Here is a 15,389-nt window from a genome sequence, read left to right as displayed (position 1 = left end):
TATACATCCACTGCAGTTGGGAATTGGGGAGTGAATTTACTAGGGAAGTATAGCTGGATCTCCAGGCAGTACTGAACCTCATTAAAGCATGTTGGAGAAAGACAAAGACATACACAAGGCATGATTACACTGAAGGACCACAGAATCCCCACTTGGTTAGGAGGGACATGAAGACAGGAGGGGAATGCGGGTCATTAAATTTCAGGGCCAATGTGGCTGAGGTCCTGATGAGTGCGAGGAATTGTGAGACTGACTGTGCCGGCAGGCGGCCACCAGAGACAACCCCAAAATGGAAGACCCAAACCTATTACCATTGTTCACTCCCACCTCTCCACACTTTAAACACTTCTGAGGCAGCTGTCTCCTGTCTGACCTGCTGTCCCGGGCACATTTTGTACATCCTTCGACAAAAAATCTACCTCAATTCTTGGCCCTATAACCCTACTACTAAGATTTTTCTCCTCCAGTTTCAATCCTTATACTCTTTTTTCCTTACTCTGCCACTTCTGGACCTGAGTACTTTGGATAAAGCTCAGCAATTTTTCAGAAGATCAGAGGCTGGGGCCAGATGTGTAGCCTCCCTTGACCCCAGTTGAGTAAAATGTTGTCTCTCTTATGCAAGAAGTTTTCCAACAAGAGAGTTTTGGGAGACAAGTAGCATCCCAACTCCTATAGGTGGGGTCCAGGAAGTAACAAGGAAAAGCATATAGCCACAGACACCTCCAGGATCCTCCAGCTAAAGTGGCAAAGGTCTGAGACCCAGATAATGCTGGGGAACTCCAGCCAGAGAACTCTGCTTAGAGCACACAGATCTTAAGGGAATAAAACTAGAAGTTATCAAGCTATCTCAACTACGTTAGTGGAAGCACATACAGTTAGGAGCTGCCTGGGTAAGATGGAACCCCGTGACCCACGTGTCAAACACTCAGAGTGGGTAGAACGACAACAAAAAACCCACATGGTGTTTGTCAACCTCTGTTCTCCCCCAAGCAGTTGTCTGTTCTGTCTCCTGAAGTCCGAACCTCCTTAAGGAAATGGAACCCACTCTAAACCTCTCCCCCGGTGATGTGGCCTTTGCTTCTAGTGGGAGTGGTTTTAACACCAATGCATTTATTCCCTGACTGTAAGTAACAGAGGGATCCCAGCAGTGGTGCCCTAAAGGCAGCCCACACTGGCCTGCAAGAACTGACTGTTCAATTTTCCAGAACTTTGTGAGCAGGTTGTTAAAGGCATTCTACATCATTTGAAATTAAGTTATAAAAACTGACAATTACATCATATTAAAAACAAAGGTGGGAACCACCTGGCGGTCCAGTGGTTAGGACTCAGCTCTTTCATTGCCGGGGCCCAAGTTCGATCTCTGGTCAGGGAACATAGATTCCCCAAGCTGTGCGTCTCAGCCAACAAAACCAAGAAACCAAAAAATGAAAACAAAACAAAACAAAAACAAAGGTAATAAATACTCAACACTCATCACTCACTAATTATCTTACTGCGTTTTATAATTACTTACGTTCTGGAGGTTACGTACATCTATTGTATCAGATGGTAGAAATATTATGAAATGGAGTGCCAGTGCACATCTCTTCCCAACTCCATGTTCAGGGGCTTCACTTTTGGTAGCTCCAAATAGGCCATGGAAATCAGCAGGCACTACGAATCAGACCCCCGCCCCGCCCTGCCCCGAGAATTGGCTGTTAAACGTTTACCAGCACACCACTGGACTCCACGGACCTGAGGGAAGTCAGTTAGAACAACCCCAGCGTCAGCCCACCTCCGGAACCCAACGTTTCCTCTGCCTTTTTCGTACACCCTCCTCTGCTCAGGGACGGGGCAAAACTGTATTTACTTACTTAAAGGGCATCTGGGTCAGATGGTCTCCCTCAGACAGCAGTGCTGAGGAGCTGGCTGATGAAATATTTTCCCAATTCTGCCTGGTTTCCATTTGAACAGGAAAAAAAACTGGTTCTAAGGAATGCAGCCAGTAGGTAAGTAAATAGGGCAGCTGTGATGTGAGTTCCAGCTGAAATAAAGAAAACTTATGAGTCTGGTTTATATAAAAAGAAAGCTTATAGATTCAGATTTTCCTCCCTTCCTGCCTCTGGTCTCTCTCCTACAACAGGGCACAGTCTGTGCTTGCATTGCCCTTTCCTTCCCCCAGGGATGTAATTGGCACCTGGTTGCTCCTTGGCTCTAGCACAGGATAAACTTGCTGTTTTCTGGACACTTGTTTTCAGTGGTGGAGTTATTCATTTCTCTTTTCATAGTAGACATTACTTAGACTCCACTGGACTCTCTCAAGGGCCCATGTTCAAGGATCCACTATTCTGAGTTGGAATAATCCTCCGGCCTCAGTTCCGTTCAAAAACTCAGTCATTTCCCTTGAGAGCCAAGGACAGAAGGAGGAGATGGGGAACCCAGCAGGTTTAGGAATTCAGCTAGATTTCTGATCCTCCCTGAAAAGATGCAATTTTCTTTCCTACCCCCAAACCTGGTAGTGAATTAGCCACACCAAAGATGCGTGCGTATATGCGCTCCGTGTCAGTACAGGCAGACCTTGGTGATAGTGCAGGCTGGGTTCCAGCCACTGCAATAAAATGAATATCACAATGAAATGAGTCACACAAAGTTTTTGGTTTCCCAGTGCATATAAAAGTTATGCTTACACTATATTGTAGTCTAATAAGTGTGCAATAGCATTAGGTCTAAAAAAGTACATACCTCAATTAAAAAATACTTTATTGCTAAAAAAATGCTAAGCACCATCTGAGGCTTTAGTGAGGAGGAGTCACATCAAAGACCACTGATCACACATCACCAGAACGAATATAATAATAATGAAAAAGTTTGAAATATTGAGAGAATTACCAGAATGTGACACAGAGACATGAAGTGAGCAAATGCTGTTGGAAAAAATGGTGCTGATAGACTTGCTCAGTGCAGGGTTGCCTCAAACCTTCAATTTGTGAAAAATGCAGTATCTGCAAATGCAGTAAAGTTAAGCACAATAAAATGAAGGATGCTTGTATATGGCAATAACACTGCAGAAATGGCGCTATTTACTAGTTTCTATTTGTTCATATGTATGTGTGCCATCTATTGTGAACCTGAATGTTTGCAGGTATACGTGTGTGTGTGTGTGTGCGTGTGTGTGGTGTGTAGACAGGCACGTGTGAGTGCCATTTTGTAGATACCTGTGTGTTTGAACGTGTATAAAATCACGTTTTCGTGTTCCTCTGTCTGTATTTTTGCACATGCAGATGTGATTCGTGTGAGCAGGAGTGAGACTTTCACAAACCTGGTTGAAATGCTTGGAGAACGTCATCATCTTCTAAAAAGAGAGGAATGAAACATTTTGAAGAAAGGATTAAAACACCCAAACATTTCTTTTTTAAGACTCCCTATGTTTTCTCTATGTGTAATGGAAAAGTACCAGATATTTGCATTTTTCTGTCAAGATAAGGATGGTTGATTTCATCTGGGGACAGGACTTCATCATTAAGTTTAAGCTAAAAATTCTTTAGAAGGAATGTTGTAAGAGGAGAGATGAGAGACCATGGCCCCTGAAGGGGCGAGTTTGGACACATCAAGCTTCCCTTCCCCTCTCTCCAGCTGCTGCTATCTGCCTCTGAAACATCGTGGCCCTCTTCCCACTGTTCAAAGGGAAAGGGCTGTTCTCTAGCTGTGGATCCCTTTAGCACACGGGCAAGGGGCCAGGGGCCATGCCCTTCGTCCTTCTAAGGACAAGGAGACACAAAGAAGACATGAGATTGGGTTGTAGCAGAATGAGCAGGGGAAAATGTCTCTACTTCTTTATGGGCCATAGGATACAATAAGGCCTTTCTGAAGTGTTTGTGAATTCTCTTCCAGGTGATTCTAAGAGGAGAGGACTCAGTTCTCTGAGGTGAATTAGAAGTAGGATCATGGAGGGGCATACAATCAGCAGGATGACCTCCGGAAGTTTTAATAATACAATAACTTATGTTTATTGGGTATTGTTATGGTGCCGTGAGGGCTTTGTGTGTGTCAACTCGTTTAATCTCTGCCACAACCGTTTAAAGATAATTATCACCCTTACTTAACATATGAGGAAAAAGAGACACAAAGAGGTAAAGACACTTGGCTAAGGTCATATAGTTAGTAAATGATGGATTCAGGATTCACACCAGGTGTTCTGGCTCCAGAGTCCACTCAGTCAACCATTAGACTGTCCTAGTCCTGACAACTCTGCTCTAGGGCTCTGCATCAATTCAGAGAAGTCAGTGCCTCTTCTTATTGCTGACACCTGGAGGGTTAGGGCTAAAACGGGTGTGCATCAAAGGCCCAACTACCAGGAATACTTTCAGATGCATGTGTTCATTCCATGAAAACTCAAAGCTGGAATAGAACCTCAGGAAGCCACCTGCCCTCCAAGTTCGGGGTTGGAAAATTTCTGGCAGGAAGAAAACTCGCATATTTAGCACTGTGTGTGTAACAGCTGCTGTGCTCCTTGCTTGTTATAATCACCATGTCCTGACACACTGGTGTAACAAACCCTTTACCTTGTTGTTTCCCCTAGAGTTTTAAAGTGTTTCTTCAGTGAAAGCTTACCATACCCACAGACTTCTTCTACGGAAAATTGCCCTGCCCAAGGCCCCTGTAACTTTGTGATTCTGTCTTCTTAGATACAGCTGACTGGGGCAAAGGTGACCCAGTGGCAGCCAATTCACAGACTGGCCAGCCCTGGCTAGAAGATTAACCAGGACCCTCAGATGGTTGCTTTCAGAAATCCAAGGTTGAAACTATTGGAAGGAGGAGGTAGTTAACAGTGGATGTTGAGGTGGAAAGATATAGAGAAGGGAAAGGCCATGAAAGTTGTGTGCAAGATGAGGTTATGAGGAAGCAAAACTGGGAGTGAACAGAGGCTATAAGGAAAAGGAGGCATGCACAGGGAGAGAGAAGTGGCTGAATCCCAACAGCCCTCTGGTTTCAGAGCAGCCACCAGCCTGCCTATGCCCTAAAGCAGCTTGAATGAGCTCCTTGCTATCCAAAGACCTCTTAGAATACCAAAGTTTTCAAATTATTTACATTTTTTATATTATGTTAGAATTAAAACAGAATCAAGGTTATCACATAATAAGTCTTTTGCTGATTTCTGTTCCAAAATGCCATTTTGGGTGGGGGGAAAAATTAGTAAAGGTAGGCAAATTTCACATAACACGAGATTTATCTTATCTGTGCTTGTAGTAACTACATCTCACATACGTTAATAGTTGTAACAAATACAGACTACTGTAGTGCTTTACTTCCCTGTAAAATTGTTTTAGGTATTATAAACGTCTGGTGTGTCATTCACGTGAATATCATCTATTACACTTTGCAGTGTGTGGCAGTGGGAAATGGATGGGAACAACTGCGAGGTATTTTTACACATCTTTTCACAGAGAGTCAAACTGAGACTCAAAAGGTTAAGTTCCATGCAGCTAGCACATGTCAGAGGCAGGATATAAATTTAAATCTTGACTTCATAACGCAGCAGTTTGATAGACTAAAAATTCTGAAGATTTCTGCTACAAAACAACTAGACCCTATACAAAATATAATTGTTATTTCAGTGCCAAACTTGTAATAAATAATTCTACAAGGACGAAAAAAGGCCTTATAAACCATGAACTAAAACCAGTACTGTGAATGGTTAAGCGTAAGTAAAAGGTGAGGGTTGCCCAGAGGATAAATGCTGATATCAGGGCTGCTTTTAGGAGACTAAGCCTTGGGCCATCAGCGAAGTAGAGGAGCTGAACCCAAGACTCTGAGGTTTAGCCAAGGATCCACTAGGGTATAAAGCTTTCTGTGGTCCGTAGTGGTCCCAGCTTCCATCAAAAGCAAATGCAAATTCTCACTGAGGAAAGAATCTTCATTTTAGTTCTCTAGGTTTTTCAGAAATAAAAATCAAATATGACCTTGCCATCAAAGATCAGTAAACACACAAGAAATAAACGACCACAACAAATGTGGCCCCCTGCTTCCCAACAAGAGCTTCAGGTATTGAAATTATCAGACACAAAATATGAAGTCATGATATATGAAATGTTTTAAAAATTTTTGAAGTGGAATGACAGATATGAAATAGACATGACCAGAAATGACAGGCATACATATTTGAGGGAGTTCCAGGGGCCTAAACCCTTAGCAGCTCTCCTTCATGAAAAGCCCCAAAGAAGTGAAAGCATCACTGCTGTTCCCTAGTGGCGGCCTGTGGCTGAGAGGGAGCTGGAGCTGAGCAGAGTTGGAAGCAGTCATGGAACTCACTGTGAAGGCCCCTCAACCCCTTCTAGACCTTTCATGCTACCTCTGAAGCCATAGCTTGGTAAACACTATACATTTAAATACTATCTTACTGGAGTGAACATAACCTGCCGGCATAGCAATAATCAACTCTGCTCTCTCTAGGCCTGGGGAGGGGGTGCTTAGGGGGAGCTGGATTTTGCCTTCTATTTTTCCAAGGTCAGAAATTACTTTGTAGTTCACTTGGCTCAATTTCCCTTTGGATCAGCACTAAAACAGCTTTTAAGTAAAAGTTTTCTCCCCATTGAAGTGCACCAAAGTCAGCTAAGACTTCTGGCCTTAGATCATAATTCCCTTCCTTTTCCTCCCCTGAGAAGCAGCCTTGAAGGGTCATTGATTTGCTTAACATTTGTTGGTGCAGATATGAAAGGCAGCTGCTTCTCCTCAGCTAACATTTGAATCAATGTATGCTGTTTCTTTCTAGGGCCTGGTATTTCTTGAAGGTCTTCTCTGGCCTTCCTCCACAAAGAGGCAAGATCCTCCTCTCAACAGGAAATGGGAGGAAACACAGGAGCAAAAAGGGGTCAAAATGTTGAAGTTGCAAAGAGGAGAAAGGAGATAGCTGGCCAGGGGACACAAGAAGTCAGTGGAACGACTGCTCATCCCTCCCAGGATCTGCATCTCAGCTTCCCTGGCTTAGGGCTGGTCTATACCTCTGCTCTGCCCCACCTTAGCACCCCCGGGTCCTATTCTTCTTCTCCTGGACCCCTGGACGAGAAAAGACTTTCCTTTTGTAACCTAGACCTTGCTGCACCATCCCTCCTTCACATTTAATCAAGGTCTCTCAGACTTGGGTCCCTGGAAGCCCTACCCTCACTCCTAAGTGTTATAACAAATAAACCCTTTGTTCAGATTGTCCTTATCCCTTCCTGATTGCCAACAAGATGCAAATACATTCGAATCTCCTCCCCAGGTATGCTTCTCTAAGGTAACAAATTACCCAGTTAATCCAGCCCTGAGGGTCAGGAGCAATAGAACAAGAATGCCCAGTCCCTAAACCCAAAAGAGGGAACAATCAGCTTCTACAAAGTTCACCGTCCTTGGTGTTCATCAGAAACACCCAGAGAGATTGATAAAATTACAAATTCCTGGGCCCCAACACAGAACCACTGAGTTAGAAGCTCCTGAGATAGAGACCCCTGTGACTGCACCAATAGCTCTTCAGGTAATCCAGATGCACACAAAAGTTTGGGGATTACTGGTTTAAGGGTATCAGTTCTATGGAATCTGGAATGAGAGATACTCCAAAGAGACCCTGAGATATCATAACTTAGAATCCTGTAACAATAGTAATAGAGGTGGGGGTAGTAATGATTGCTAGCACTTATAGCTACTCTCCATGTGGTAGGTACTATTTCTAAGTGCTTTACATGTTATTTCCTTCTCACAGTAACCCTCTGAAGGAGGCACTACTATTATCTCCATTTTATAGATTAGGAAACTGACACATAGAGGGGGTTGTCCTAAGATCACATAGTTAGTAAGTAGGAAAACTTAAATTTTATCTCAGACAGTCTTACTCCAAAGTCTCTGCTCTGAGCCACTATACCATACAGTTGCCCTACCCTAACTGTCCCCCTCTCCTTGTTTAATAGGTGGGGGGGGTGTTGAAAGGGGAGAAGGAGTCTAGAGAAGAGCTGGGAGGAAGGTGGAAAGACCATTGAGCTCCATCTTCCCCACCTGTCACCAATCCCTGCCACACTAATAAGAGGAGGACAACAAAGGGGTCAGAGACGGGGTGCTGAGACAGAACGGCCTCCCCATTCAGTTTGACCACTCTGGTAATAACTTCCTGCTGGCCCATCCATGCGTCTGAGGAATGGCCAAGTCTGCTCCCTTTGTCTGCCATGTCCTTTCTCTGCATCAACACCTGACAAGATTCTCCTGATCCTTCAGGGCTCTCTGGAAAAGCATTAGTAACTCTCCACCCTGACAGGGCTTATGATGACATCCTCTTTTGCAATGATATATGTTCATCTCTTTCTTCAGCCATGTGTTCCTTAAAAGCAGGGACTCCACAGTCCTGTATATCAATGTAGTCCCTATGCTTGGCACCTAAGGACTCTCAATAAGTGTTGTTGAAAAAAAATGAATGAGGGACCTACTGTGTGCAGGCACCACTAGACCCTGTGGATCATTGAGGACCGTGCATTGCCCCTGATTGCATGGAATATATAACCCTGTTAAGAGGAGCAGATGTGTCCCCAAGCATCACTGGCCTGCTGTGTCACTGTGAGTCAGCCACTGCCCAGTAGAAATTCTTTCCTGGTAGAAAAAATTTATAAAACCTTTGGGGATATTTTCCACAATTCTTTTACCTCCTGTCTGTTTCCATGTAGAGACATCTTTAAATAGAAAGACCCGTGTACTTGTGTACTTGTGGTTTGGAGGATGGGAGGGAGCCAGAGAAGGGGAGCCGAAAAGGCCACTTTCCGACTGTACTGGGGGAGGGTAGGTGGTGGCACAGTGAGGAGGAGAGGGAAACTGACCGAGGCCCCAGGCTGCTGGTGAAGAAATGAGGGAATTCTCAGGGAGCCAGCCTGGGCAGAGGCAATGCTCTAAGGGGTGATTTTTACGTCTGGGTGCCGGTCCAGGGCTGTCCTGCACAGTCTTGCTATTTTAGGTGGGGTGTAAGGGGCTATCTTCCTATTGCTCCCTGCTCAGAGCCCAGAGACCCTGGGGCCAGATTGGATCCTCCGCAGGCTGCCGCGCAACATTGGTTTGGGACTTGCACACTAACTGGCTCCACGCTGCGGTTCCAGGACTTAATTGTGAGCCCATCACGACCCCTTCTGTCCTCAGATAGGAATGTGCACAGACTCATAGCAGAAACCGGGGCTGCACAAGTATAGGAGGCTGGAGGGGGTGGGGGGTGGGAGATCTTGGCTGTTAAACTTTGCCTGAATGGATGCACGGTCATCTTCTGAAGGATGAGAGGAAGCAACAAGGTCAGGAGGCCCAGCCAGGGACACAGAGGTCAGGAAGGAGGCAGCGGCATCCCATGAATTTCCCCAGTGGAAAACCAGGTGTCAGAGCACAGGGTGGAAAGTTAATGCATCTCCCAGACATGGGCTATTTTCTTTTTCTTCTGATCTCAGACGCTTCCAAATGCTTGTCCAGGCCTGGCCAGTCCCTCAGCAGAGCCTGGATGGATGAGGTTAGGGACGGGAGGTCAGCACTGCCAACAGGACTCAGGAGCCCCAAATTTGTCTTCTTTCCAGAATGAGTCAGTCCAGGCTGCCCGAGCAGGCTACCTTGCCTGGTCCCCACTCCTTCAGGGGCCCCAACATAGTCTGGTGTTCCAGTCCTGGACCTGGGCAAGAGGAATTAAAGGTGTTGGAGCCCTGGATTTGTGCATCAAGCCCTTGCCTGTTCATCCACCTCTGACCTCAGGCCCCAGTTCTGACAACCAGCTTTCTTCCTCGCTGTTGAGGGCCAGTCCCTCACATCCTGAAGATCTCAGCCTCTCCACCAGAATTATAGTAAAGACTCAGTCTGGTAAACCCCTGCCTCTGGGGGCTGCCAGCTACCCAACCCTCCTGCTCTTGCCCAGGGACAGCAGATCCTCACTAGGCACCCGTGGTAGCCACTGTTAATCAATCACATCACTCTTTCCTACTTTTTCTGCTGAGTTCAGACTTAAATCCTACCCTTGACTCAGAGCTCCAAACAGTCACTACCAATTCATCAAACCTGGCATGGGAGTTCCCATTCCCTCCTAATCTCAGAGGGATACTGACATTATTCTACCTATTTTAGGAAGAGGAGAATTTGGTAGAGAAAGAAGATACAAGAATCTTATCTGGTTCTTAATCCAAAGTGGGAAATATCCTCTAATCAGGCTGAGCAAAGTCCCAGAATGTAACCAGGACCACTAGCTTTATTCAATGTCTCCCTCATTAAAAAAACAAAGTGCGTGATCTCCATTTACCCCAGGGGAAGTCCTAGCTTTCACTCAGCAATAAACTCTCATTTCACACCTCTTTCATGCTGCTTGCTGCCAAATACATACAGAGATGTCTATGTATGTGACACTGTCCTTGCCCTAACCGTACTCAAAGTCCGCTTCCTCAGTATCCCCTGAGTGTGTCTTTGGGAGCCCTAAGCCCTGACTTACAATGTCGCTCTAAGGCATTGATTTCCTAGACCTTGTGCTTCAGAATCACCTGCAAGTTTGTTAAAAATACAGATGTCTGGGCCCTACCTTATTCTCACTAAGAATCTCCTGGACTGGGGCCCGAGACTCTGGTCCTATACCAGTATTCTTAAAGGGTAGCCACAGACCAGTGGCATCATGAACGCCTGAGAACTTCTGAGAAATGCAAATTCTCCCTCTGTACCACAGACTCTGGAGATGGGGCCCAGCAATCTGTGTTTTAACAGCCCTTCAGGTGATTCTGGTGCACACAAAATTCTAAGAACCACTGCCCTAGGTGATTCTGAGATAGATTCAAGTTTGAGAGCCATTGATCCGAGGGGCCTTCCAGAATTCTGATTTCAGCCACCGTTCCTTTGGGCACTTCCAGTGCAGCCCAAGAGGTAGCGAGGAAACACTGAAACATCTTTAGTCTTCTCTAGAGGACCAGCACATTGCAAGGGAGAGGCTGGAAGGGACAACTTCTCCAGGCTATTGCTATACCTGGCATTAGTTTCTGCTGGCTGCTAGACCACTAGCCAGCCAAAGGCCCTTCTGAAAGGTTCTATTCAAAATTGTTAAATGAGCAAACACCATCATTTTTTCCTTTCCTCTGCACCTGGAGCTGTGACCAGAAGTGTTGGCAGCTGCATCTGTGGCCCCAGAAAATGGTCAGAGCAAAAGAAGATCACTCCTCACCTGCTGGGGAGCTGGATCCCTGGGAAGGAGCTGGCCAGTGGGTTAGAAAGAGAGAATGTCTGCTGGAAAATTGGGCCAATTCCTTGGAGTGGGAAAACCAACCCTTGTCTATATCCCTAGCACAGTGCTTACATTTGAAAGGTACCTGAACAGTGAGCTGTGCTGAATGCTTACCAGATGGTCTCTGGGGATCTCTCAGTCTGAGGGGGACACACGGACAGGCCAAGCACCCATAGACAATCCAACAGCAACATTATAACCAAGATAGGAACCTATGCCATAGCCCAGTCAGGGGTCAGGGCACTTTGGGGTGGGAGCTGTGGACGTTTATAGTTGCAGACAGAGCAGAGATTTGAATCTGTCCTGTCCTCCACAGCCCATATCACATGACCAATGCAGGACTCTGTGCTGAGCTGGCCACTGAGCAGAGGGAATTACACAGCTGTGCATCCTCTCTCAGGGGTCTACACTCATACTCATTTCCACAAGGCAGGGTAAGTCCTGGGTTCTGAGTTCAACTACAGTTTATTTTTTAACTTCCTATCCTTTGATTCACTTGGGGACCAGGAATAAACCCTCTGGTGTTTTATAAAATCTTATGGCTTTGACTTGTTGAATTTGAGCCCCAGAAGGGGTTACCATGCACTTCTTCTCCATTCATATCCCAGAAGACCCTTCTTACTAGCAGTGGGATCGAGTAACTTCCATGCCCTTTCCCAGCCTCAATCTTTTTGTCTGCAAAATAAGGATGACATTGTCAACCTCACAATACCCTTACACCACGTTACAGGCATTTAACAAATTCTAATTTCCTACTTATTTTCTCATTTAGGCTGAAGAAGCCAGTGCCCAAGTCCACAAAGTGGTAGAAGTGGGGCCTGAGTCCAGTTTCTCTATCTCTCCATCCAGAATTCCATTGCGATGGGTTGAATTGTGTCCCCCAAGAGGATATGTGGAAGTCCTAATCCCTGGTACCTGAGAATATGACCTTATTTGGAAATAGGGTCTTTGCAGATGTAGTCAAGTTAAGATGAAGTCATATTGGACTAGAGTTGGCCCTAAATCCAATGACCTATATCTTGATAAGAGAAAGGAGACTGAAATTTGGACACAGAGACACACAAAGAAAAAGATGGTGTAAAGATGAAGGCAGAGATGGGAGTGACGCAGCTGCAAAGCCAAAGAAATCCAAGATCTACAGGGAGCCAGGAGAAAGTAGGATGAGGCAAGGAAAGGCTCTTCCTTGGAGCCTTCAGAGGGAGTGTGGCCCTGCCAATACCTTGATTTCACACTTCTAGGCTCTAGAACTGTGGAAGAATAAATTTCTGTTGTTTTAAGCCACCCAGATTTTGGTAATTTGTTCTGGCAGCCTTAGGAAACTAATACCTCCATCCTCCCCACAGACCCGAAGCATGGCTGCTGACCTTTCCTTGGCTGGCCCAGTTCCCATCAGCAGCCTCTGCTCTCCTGCTGATCTCCACCCTTATCTGACCCTCCATAAAATACGATAATATTTTACATGTGAATCACGCTTTATAGTTTACTGGGTATCAACAATACACAAGTTTTTCACTCAACCCTCACAGCCACCCTGAGAGCTTTAAGGTTTGCTGACCCCATTTTACAGATGTGGAAACTGAGGACCGGAGAGATTAAGTTGACTATACTATGACCTCATGACAAATAAGTGGAAGAGCCGAGGATGAACCCAGATATTCTGACTCGTAAGCCAGGATTGTTCTTCTTTAAGCTTTTTTGTTGTGAAATATAACAATACACATACATAAAGATGCACAAAACAGGGGACTTCCCTGGTGTTCCAGCGGTTAAAAATCTGCCTTCCAATGCAAGGGGCGTGGGTTCTATCCCACATGCCGTGGGGCGACTAAGTCTGCGTGCTCTAAATCCCGCACGCCACAACTAGAGAGCCCACACGCTGCAACTAGTGAGCCCACGCGCTCTAGAGCCCTCATGCCACAACTGGAGAGAAGCCTGAGTGCCGCAACGAAAGGTCCCGCGTGCCGCAACTAAGACCTGACTCAGCCAAATAAATATTTTCTTTTAAAAGATGCACAAAACACAAATGTATAGCTCAAGGTCAGCAACACCCACATAACCACTCACTAGGTCAAGGAATAGAACGTTGCCAGCTCCCAGGCACCCTCTGCCAATCACTCCTCCTTCCTTCTGCCCAAGGTAGTCACTGCCAGGCCATTCCTCTCTGTTCCATTCTGACCTTTGCATCATTAGGAATCAACAGAGACCACAGGAAGAGACAGAAACCTGTCAACTTTTTCCCCTAAGGCCTTTCCCCCGAAGCTAGGACACTCTAGGGCTCTTCCCCACCCTACTCTTCAGGAGAAAAATAAAAACAAAACTCCCAACTGGTCTTGACATTTCAGAACCATAAAATCTGGGAGTGGCTGCCACTTTTTGAAGCGGTCAAACCACAGACTTTTAACAAGAAGAGAGGGAGGGGGGAAAGCAGAAGGATAGGCCCAAAGGCAACAATCATGGACGAGTTAAAGAAACAAAGCAAAAATTACAAAGTCCCCCAGGACCCCCTGGCTGCCACTTCTTCCTCCCCATCCCATCGGAGATGCCTCTGCTGTATTTGCAGGGGTCAGCTAGACCCACAGGATTTCAGCCTAATCTCATCCGGAGGCAGGGGTGAACCACATGGATTCTTGGATCTTTCCTGCCTGAGTTTGCGACACCTCTCTTCTCCAAAAGTCTGTGCTCCTTACTCTTGGTATCATGGGCAGGGCAGAGTAAGAGAATGGGGGCTGGGCAGAAAGCTCCTGCCGGGAATCTGTGCTGTCTTTCCCTTGCCTGACTGCCGGAAAGTCACTTAACTCCTCCGGGCTGCAGACCCAGCCCTCTGAGGTGAGGGTACTGGTCAAGTCCCTCTGAGGTGCTGGTGAGTAAACACTGATGCAGACATGAAATGCTCAGGCGGGATCCCAGATGAGAAGAGACAAGCAGATGGATCCTCTGCGCGGGGCGAGCCTCTGGGTCACACGCCCGCCCTGGGTTGCCGCAGGGGGAGGTCCATTGTAACTATTTCTGCAGATGGGCCAAAGGCAGGAAAACCAGGGGCTCTGGAGGGACAATGGGAGTTCAGGGGAAGTGACAGCCCAGCCAGCTGTCAGTTACACTCAGCGCCACTCTCCACCTGCTGTCAGGCTGCTGTTGCAGAGCTGAGGTCCGGGGAGAAGGCAGGACAGCGCAGAGGTTGGGAGAGCAGAGTGGGAGGTGTCTCCCTGCTCAGTTCTCCTGTCTCTTCTCCTTGGGCTAGGGCAGGGCAGGTCCCTGAGCCCAAGGGGAAATTCACACTATCGGGTTTTTTTTTTTCCTGGGGAAAATCCATGGCCTGAGTTCCTGAAATCTGTTGGAAGAAGACTGGCTCTATGGTCTAAAATTGGAAGCCGTGGATTTCGTTTAGATTCTATTATCTATAGGGAGCTTGTGCAAGTCACTTGAACTCTCTGAGCCTCAGTTTCTGCATCTGATAATAATACTATTTTAAAATTTATTGAGCACTTATTATGTGTAGGTAACGAACGACCTACATGCTTAATATGCATTCTCTCTAATATCTGCCCTGTCTACTTCACAGGGGTGCTGTGAGGATCAAATAAAAAATATATTTCCAAAAAAAAAATTTATATATATATATATATATATATATATATATATATATATTTCCTCAAAAAGTTAAACACAGAATTATGTTTAACCATATTAGCCACTATTCCACTACTAGGTATATTCCCCAAAGAACTGAAAACAGGCACTCAAACAAATACTTGTTCACAAATATTCATAGCAACACTATTCACAATAGCCAAAAGGCTGTAACAGCCCCAACGTCTATCAATGGATGAATGGATAAACAAATTGTGGTATATACATACAACAGATTATTATTCGGCCATAAAAAGGAATGGAGTCCCGATACATGCTACACTTTGGATGAAACTTGAAGACATTATGCTAAGTTAAAGACGTCAAAGAATCACACATTGTATGATTTCATTTGTATGAAAAATTCAGAATAGGCAAATCCATAGAGACAGAAACTAGATTAGTGGTTGCCAGGGACTGAGTGGGAAGGAAGAATGGGGAGTGATTGCTTACTGGGTGAGGGGCATTCTTCAGTGGTGACAAAAATCTTTTGAAACCAGAGTGGTGGTATCTGCATAATGCTGTGAATGCACTAAATGACACT

General features: G+C 45.7%; 1 long non-coding RNA gene across 2 annotated transcripts in view; it reads right to left on the bottom strand.

The window, feature by feature from the left end:
- LOC114898714 overlaps positions 1-15,389 on the bottom strand; it is a 62,350-nt gene that overhangs the window by 19,181 nt on the left and 27,780 nt on the right. The window contains exon 3 of one of the 2 annotated variants that reach the window (XR_003794449.1): positions 1,854-3,331. This is a non-coding gene — a long non-coding RNA (uncharacterized LOC114898714). Of the gene's footprint in view, positions 1-1,853; positions 4,247-15,389 lie in introns of those variants that run through there. The other variant, XR_003794448.1, reaches the window with a different exon arrangement.

This window comes from Monodon monoceros, unplaced genomic scaffold (genome assembly GCF_005190385.1).
Source record: "Monodon monoceros isolate NGI ecotype Baffin Bay Population unplaced genomic scaffold, NGI_Narwhal_1 Super_Scaffold_18, whole genome shotgun sequence".
NCBI lineage: Eukaryota > Metazoa > Chordata > Mammalia > Artiodactyla > Monodontidae > Monodon > Monodon monoceros.
This window is presented reverse-complemented; position numbering and strand designations above follow the sequence as displayed.